Source organism: Haplochromis burtoni, unplaced genomic scaffold, assembly GCF_018398535.1.
Source record: "Haplochromis burtoni strain Fernald_Lab_line unplaced genomic scaffold, NCSU_Asbu1 Contig_253, whole genome shotgun sequence".
NCBI lineage: Eukaryota > Metazoa > Chordata > Actinopteri > Cichliformes > Cichlidae > Haplochromis > Haplochromis burtoni.
In genome coordinates this window covers 598,430-606,499 of record NW_024582614.1, presented here as the reverse complement: position 1 = coordinate 606,499, position 8,070 = coordinate 598,430, and the positions used below count along the sequence as shown (strand labels likewise).

At 40.9% G+C, this 8,070-nt stretch overlaps 1 protein-coding gene across 2 annotated transcripts in view; it reads right to left on the bottom strand.

Moving 5' to 3' along the window:
* The window catches only part of LOC102289548 (zinc finger protein GLIS2), a 30,323-nt gene extending 22,505 nt beyond the window's left edge, over positions 1–7,818 (bottom strand). For both annotated transcript variants that reach the window (XM_005938448.3, XM_005938449.3), the window contains exon 1: positions 7,334–7,818. The gene's annotated coding sequence lies outside the window, so the exon portion shown is untranslated. The remainder of the gene's footprint in view (positions 1–7,333) is intronic.
* Positions 7,819–8,070: the final 252 nt, after the last annotated feature.

Below are 8,070 nucleotides of genomic sequence, written 5' to 3'. Positions count from 1 at the left end.
GTGCAGAGCAGATTCACCCAATTTGTTTCCACTGTGTGTGTGTGTGTGTGTGTGTGTGTGTGTGTGTGTGTGTGTGTGTGTGTGTGTGTGAGGGAGTCTCTGCATGCGTGCTTTCGTATGCGTGTGCTCGTGTATGTGCCAAGCCAGTAAATAATAACCAATCCCAGCTGTACTGTGGACCGTTCCTCTCATTCTAGCTGAGGAAACAAAGAGGGAGGGAAAGGAAAAAGGCTCCATCAAATAGCAGAGTAATGAGCTGGAAAAAAGTCAGCTGAGAATTGAGCAGGAAGAATTAATTATGTTTTAATGCTAGCAGACATTATGAGTCCTGTAGGAGTGCCAGTCAGTATAGGAGTTGGGCCAGATGCCACCTGAGAAAAAACAGTCCATTTGTACACATTTCAATAGAGAGTCAAGGTTCGGCTACCTTTAAGCTATAGGTAAATCACTGCAACAGATTCCTTCCAGATTCCACAAAACAATCCATTACTAAGTTGGCTTCCTCACACTGTGGGAAACAAGCAGACTGACATTTTCATCCAGTTTTCTCTCTGGATTTGTGAAAAACAGTTGAATATGACAGGAACCAAATCTGAAACCAAAACAGGGGCGTTTTTTTGTGCAACCTTAAAAAAGAAGGCGGCTATATCCAAGGAGATTAGACGGGGAAGTAGACAGGACAGCCCACATGAAGAAAGGCAAGGAAGATCTTGAGGAGAGAAATAAATGTTTAGCCACAGGGTCACATCACAGGCCTAGCAGTGTAAGCAGCAATGTCCAGACTTCCCTATCCCTCGCTATCACCTCCAGTTCTTCTGGGTGGATATGTTCCAGAGCCTGCCAATTATAATCTCTCCAGCACATCCTGGGACTTCCCCAGTCTTCCCTCCCATTTGGGCATTTCCAAAACTACTTCACCTAGGAGGTGACACCATTTCGTTTGGAGGAGCCTTTCACTAAGTCCAGACAATCTTCTGTCACTAGCAGCTGGAGGTCCTTTTCTTTCTGTTACTACTCACAGTGGTGATACTGTCCTACTTTTCTATGCATCTAAGGTGGAGATACTGACTTTCCTATATGGCAGGGATTACAAGCTCTTTATTGCTCTCACTGTTTCAAGATTAAAGCAAATCTGTTATACAGATTTACAGTGTAATAATTTTAACTCTGCAAGTTGTCCATTAAAAAGTGGAGATTAGTCCTGAAACAATAAAAACAATCTCTCTCATCTCAACTTTAATGCCACTGATCTGGGTCAACACCACCCTTGCCTGTTCCTCACCTCTCCGCTAATTTCATTACATTTGGCTTGCTGGTTTTTGTCTTCTGTTGCTGACATGCGAGCACACAAACCAACAAGAGGCAAAACACATCGTCACCAAACGGGACAATTACAAAAGATTATTCCAAAAAGTGTTTTCCATTCCTACATTTTATTATACACTCGTTTCAGGGTCACAGGTGTGCACTCAGGGGGCAAAACGTGTGACACAACCTGCGACATCTGGCAACTTAAAGAATTTGCAAGGAAACAAGACCAAAAACGTCAGTTTGGCAACCAATCAGGACATTTTTTTTCCCTACTAACGTAAGCGATTCTTGCTTCTGAAGCCAAGTCTACTGACGACACAATAACAGCAATGTTCTGTTATTCACAATTTTCTGGTTTTTTTTGTATGAAGAAATATCCATCAGATTAGTGCTTAATCATGAAGTAAACTTTTCAGATGGAATTATTTTCGCTCAATGGCAACAGATGATGGAACAATATCATGTAGGGAAAAAGGGCTTTTCCACTCATTTATTTAGTGCATATAAATCCACACTCACCATCTCTATCTTGTTTTGTTTTTTTACTTAATTGGAGGATTTGCTCACTTCACTTCATCTTCAGTTGTTTTTATATGAGAATTCATACTTGAATCAAATGCAGCAAGCTACCAAGTCCCAGATTTAGAAAAGACATACTGAACTGTAACACACTACACCTAATCGAATGAGATCCACTCTTGCTGTAATCAAATTACTTTAGCTTACACTCATGTAGACATGTACTGTATTTTGCTGCAACAAGCAGTTCTGCTTGTTGTTCTGTCTCAATGCAATCTGATTGTAGGCGCATGCATTGTGACAGCAAATCTTTCAAATCCTGAAGTTAAATTCCTGGCTTTATTGGAGACATTTGGAGCATTTCGGTCTTGATCTTGTGAAATCAGTGCCACTTGATTTTCCCTTCAGTGGAATAACTTATTAAAAAAGTTTGGAGTGCTTTTTAAATCCCTCGTCAGACTCCTTATCTTACACAAAGGTTTTCTTCTGAAGGCACTTGCGCTTTCCAAGATGGTGTCACGCAGTTTAATAGCAAAGACCCTGGAGATCAGATGGAGTCTTTGCATCAAGCAACAAGAAGACCCTAGACATGAACATGACATAATTTCCTTAGGGATTATTAAAGCATTCTGATTCTGAATCTAGATCCTCTGGGTCTACTTTTCAATGGTTTTGAATGTGCAATAAAAGTAGTGGACCACCAAAAGAGTTCCAAAATGTTACTTTGTGTCATTAGTTTGAGTATATCACTTTTAAAAAGGGAAACTGTTTTAAAGAGTGTTGAATCTTTGCTTGTCCACATTTGTCAAATTCAGTTCAGATCAAGTCACAACAACAGTGGGCTCAAGACGTTTCATATAGTGAAGTATAACAGGGAGATAAACAATAGAGAGAAAACCCCAACAATTAAACGACTCTCTATGAGTGAATACTTGGCAACAGTGGGAAGAAAAAACTCCCTTTTAACAGGATGACACCTCCAACCTAACCCGGCTCAGGGAGGGGCAGCAATTAAGCCAACAATCTTTCATGTAGGCTTCCTAGCAGACCTAGAGATTTGTTGAGACTGACACCAACGCAAAATTTAACATCATCAAAGTAGCCACAAGAAAAAAAATAAACAGTCATCATATTGTTGTCCATCTAAGGCCACTTGAACACAGAACAAGATCCTACGCCCATCTGCGACGGCACTTGAGGCCCCTTTACAATCATAATTCCCAACCTTGAGGAGACAAGGCTGTTTTCCTCTCTTTCTCTACCTCACAACTCACTCCCTCGCTCTGCCAGGGCTTTTTCACTGAGGCCAGCATTTCGTTTGCCTCTTTCCTCCAAACACAAACCCAAAAGAAAGAAAGAGGGGTGGGAGAGGAGAAAATGAGAGAGAGAGACGGGGGGGGGGTTTGAGTCGGGGTTTTCGGAATTTGGTCTATGTTTGGATTGGAAGCGAAGGCCCCAGCGCTGGGCTCTCAGGAGGATAATGGAAAAGAGGGAGAGAAGAAAGGGAGGTTTATGGCTGTGTGTGTACCCTCACAGGTGGTCGGCACATACTGACGGGTCTGGGGGGGGGGGGGCTTTTGTGTGTCAAAATGTGTGTGTGTGTGTTCACGTGGGGTTGCCGAATTGTGTCCGCCTGTTGGCAAAAGTAACGCCATGTGTGCTCAAAGCATGTCTGCTAAAAGATACATGTGTGTATCTTTGCAGATGTTGGCACAAACGCATGTGCGCTTTAGCTTGTAAGAATCAGAGAAGAGAGACGTAGAGAGGAGGTGAACAAGACATTCCTTAGATGCAGAGGAGTGGGGGGGATGCAGGGAGTCAGTGGTTAGTTAGTGGTTTAAAACTAAGAGGAGAAAAATGAACGTCTCGTCCAGGGCTAGGCCTGAAAATGCTACCGCAAACCAACCAACAAGCCAAGTGGGAGAGGAAAGGAGACCGGAGCACAGAAGAGGAGAAGGGGAAAAAAGCGAAGGATATGAAGAGAACCAGTGAGGCCTCCTCTTCCTCCTCTTCCCATATGAGGCCTGCTAACTCCTGCCTGTGCCGCAGGGGAGAAAGAAGGGGAGTGGTGCTTTTATAGCTGGACTGAACCGACTGAACCCATCATGTACAAACAGCAGGGAAAGTATGGAGACAACAGAGGCCTGAGGCCAGCAACCACACAGGGGGCTTCAGATGGTTTCAGGTTGAGGACCACAGGAGGGCTGGAGGTCCAAGGAAGAGAGGGATGGAGGAGTAAGAGAGAACCCCTCCAAATCTCCCTCGAGTCCCTTTTCAGTGATACATCAACAGTTTTGGTTGTTCTTTCTTTTACCTGTTGCTTCTTTTATTCACCTTTGTCCTTCTTTTCTTTCTTTGACTACTTTTCCATCTCTTTTCCTTGTTTTCTTTCTTATTTCCTCCACCCTCATCTTCATTCTTTGGTTATTCCTGCTGCATGTCTGCTCCATTTTCATTTTCATTCCTGTTTGCCTTTATTTTTGTTCCCTTCATTTTGTAACATTTCTTTCGTCTTTCTTTTTTATCCCGTCTTTCTGACCTTAGATTGCTTCCTTTCCCAAACTGTTTTTTTTCTTGGCTCATCACTGGACTACTCCACTTATTAAATAACTCATTCAGTCAGTCTCTTTTTTTGGCTAAATTGCTTTCTTCCTTCATTCCTTTTGTCTTTTTTTTTTTTGCTGCACTTTTTTGTATTGCACACTCCCTTTCTTATGTTTTATTCATTTTCTTTTCTTCTAACTACCGTCCTATCACATCTGTTCCCATTGTTTTCCATTCACTTTCCATCATCTTTGTTTCCCTTGTTTTCCCTGCCATCCTTTCATTCTTGCGTTGATTTCCTCCTTTGTTAGTCCACATCAGATTATTTATTTTTCACTTTATTCACTTCTTCCATTTCATCTTCTGCCATCCTTTTCCTCCCTGTGGCTCTGTTTGCCCTGAAACTTTAATTTTTGCCCATACAGTTTAGTCATTTTGTGTATTTTCTTATAACTGATTAGTGTTGTGAACTGTGATCCTTTGTTTCTTTTTTCACTAACTTTGTTTCTACTTTTTTTGTACTTTCTGGTCTTTCTTCCTTATTTTATCATTCCTTCCTAACTCTTATCTCCCTATTCTATTTGTTTCTTTCTTTCTCCCTCTTTTAACAATTTACTTAAAACTTGTACACACAACCCTGCAGGTGTCCATATGCATGAGCAGTGTTCCCACCCTGTAGCAGACTGAGTGGGTGGAAGGGGCCTGTAAGACAGATGCACCCAACAACAACAGGAAAGGAGTTTTCTTGGCTCAGTCTTTTCTAAAATCCATCCATGTGCGTCTGCCCAACCTTTGGAGAGCAGCATGATGCAACAAGCCTGCAACACACGCAGTACTGCATGACATGAAAACCACAAAATCAGCAAAAACTTTCGCCCTGACCACCATGTAACATTAGTAAGGGATTTTTGTTGGTCTTATGCACCAGTGGCCACTCCCCAAACCCTAAACCAGAATTTCAGACACCGGAGAATTAAAGTCTAAGTGCAAGAATGAAGTTGGGAAGTTTTTTTCTGATACAAACTTATGCAGCAAAGCACAGAGGAGCTATGCTTGGTGTGAGGAGAGTGGAAGTTTTGTGTGTGCTTTGTGTCCACCTTGCCACACTTATGGGTGTGTAGAGTTGGTGTATATGGGAGTATTTGTGTCCCTAAATATGGCAGCGTAGCTGTTTTAAATTTAAGCATTTGAGTCTAGCACAAGTTGGTAGTTTGTGGACAGAAAAGGTCTTACGGTATGCAATTATATACAAACACAATTGTGGATCACCGCAAAAAACGACAATAACTCCACTGTTACAATGCATGAAGCTAAAAATATGTCCCTTGTCAATGCATTTTCTCAGAGTATAGGCTTTCTGCTAATTTGGTTCAACTGCTTCCAGAGTGAAGACACTACATTAGGAAATTCCAGCCAATGTCAGTGTTCAAAACACCAGTCTGGGCAATACCAACAGAAATACTTGGTAATCGTGTAAAGAGTCTTTGAGCTCTTAATCAAATAATCTTTCAACATTTAGTCAGACCACATCTGATACAGGCAAGAGAGAGACACGGGAGATGAACACAGGCCACTGACACTGCTAAATGCCATCTAATTTTTAGATATGCCAATAAAAAGTCAATAAGGTCAATGCCAATATCTGGCTGACATGTTGTTACAACCCCACTTCAAACTTCATGCCCCACCTTGAAAGCACTTTACCCCACCTTTTTATTTGGGCATGCTCGTATGGCACAAGCACAGTGGAAACAGTACAAACTGGTTACAGGATGATGGCAATAACTGTAACACAGGCCAAATGATGTGGATGGTACATCGATGTGCAATGCTAGTCCAGTTAACTGTCACTCAGAAAGCAAAAAGAATTATGGTGAAGAAATCAAATGTAATTGATTTTATGGGTTTTGTTTTGGGGTGTTTTTTTTTCTTGATTGATATTGGGTTTCTTGAATTGATCGAGAAGTAGTTCTAGTTAAGCTGAGAAATTCTTAGTGATCTGACAGCCAAACAACGTCCACCCTAATTTTGTTGTTGTTGTTTGTTGATAAACTGTTTGTTCATAAAATGACAATGTGAAACAATTATTGACCACAAACCTTTTCTTGCTAGATATTCCAACAAGGACATCCAGCTGAGTGTAAGGTATATCTCCAGTCTCAGCACAACTTTGCTTTTGGAAACTATTTTTCAACCAGACATCAAGGTAAAGGGGACAGCTGATGCTATTTCATATGTAGCAATTCTTTTACAGCTCGTTGAGCCCTAAAATTGTGATGTAACTTACCAATTTGTTACTAACCAATTCATATGCACTCTTCTTTGTAAACAAGGAAATAATGCTGTTGTTTTCCTAGCTTGGACCACTGTCCCTCACATCAATGTTTAATGTTTAAAATTCAACAAAACAACATTTCATCAAGTCCACAGAGTTTTAGTGACTGGTTATTTCTTTGACTTTTTTTTCTCCAAGCAAAATACATTTCAGAAGAAAATCAGAGCTCCCAGACGAAACCCCTGAGGAGCTCCTGAGATTACCAGGAGTAGGAAGATCATATGTGGCTGTAAAGATTATTGTCATTAATATTAAATTAATCGTTTTAAGAAAAAATCATAAAATGTCATTTCAAAAACTCAAAGCAATATCTTTGAAAAGGTCAGAAAAAACAATATATATCCAGATTACAGACAAAGAAAACCACAGGTGCTAAAGATTTCTAGTATTTTTATTGATTAGATTCATTAAAACCCCTAAAGACAACAGATGTCAACCTGTATTAATACTGTAAATGTTTGTTTTTTAATACTTGAATCATTACATGGCTCGTATATTTATACATAGCTAGTTAAATTCTGTAAGTGCTGCCACACTTATGGCCGGCACATATTGTAAACCAGTGTTAGGGAAACGTCAAGGGACTCTTAGATTTCTAGATACACAGACAAAGCTGAGATTTACCTTATAACAGCCTGTTAGTGAGGCAGATCTTCTCCCTGTAGTTTGCCTGAAGATGCTTCTTCAATGGTCGTACTGTGAGCTCACAAATTCATCAAAATCAAGCGAGTTTGTCCGACGTGTCCTGTATCATCTTCATCAAAGTTATCGGTTTTCACTGGCTGCTCTCAAAATCAAAGAAATCTGCGTTGTTGAAAAGCAAATCCTCCCCTCGGGGGATCGTTCGGAAGGTAAATTATCTATTGCTAGTGGTCAGTTTTCACATATGTATTGGAAAACCTTGTCCTGGGAATATTTTTCTTCAAAATGACTATTATGTTAAAAAAAATTTAATGAATAGGGATTTTTTTTAAAAAATTGTGTGTCACTCAAATATACGAATGCAGGATACTCTGCGGCGTAAATGTCAAATCTGGCGTAAAATCAGGCTCTCCGAGAGGCGCATCGCTCAGTTGCGACGCTGGTCAACTGAGCTTCCAGCGGCGGAGAGGAGGGAAGAAGCTGTCTGGGAGGGAGAAAGGGAGAGGGGGGCGTGGAGAGACACTGTGACAGCATGAGCGAGAGAAAGAGAGGGAGAGAGTCTGACATCCGAGGGAGCATTCCTCCTCCAGCTGTTGAATATCTGGACGTTTTCATTGCAGCGCTTCTTCATTTTTATTTTGTCATACTTTCCAGATCCAAATTGTTGCTACATATCATCCATCCGTTTCATGCTGATTTAAAAGTAGGGTGTAAGTGTG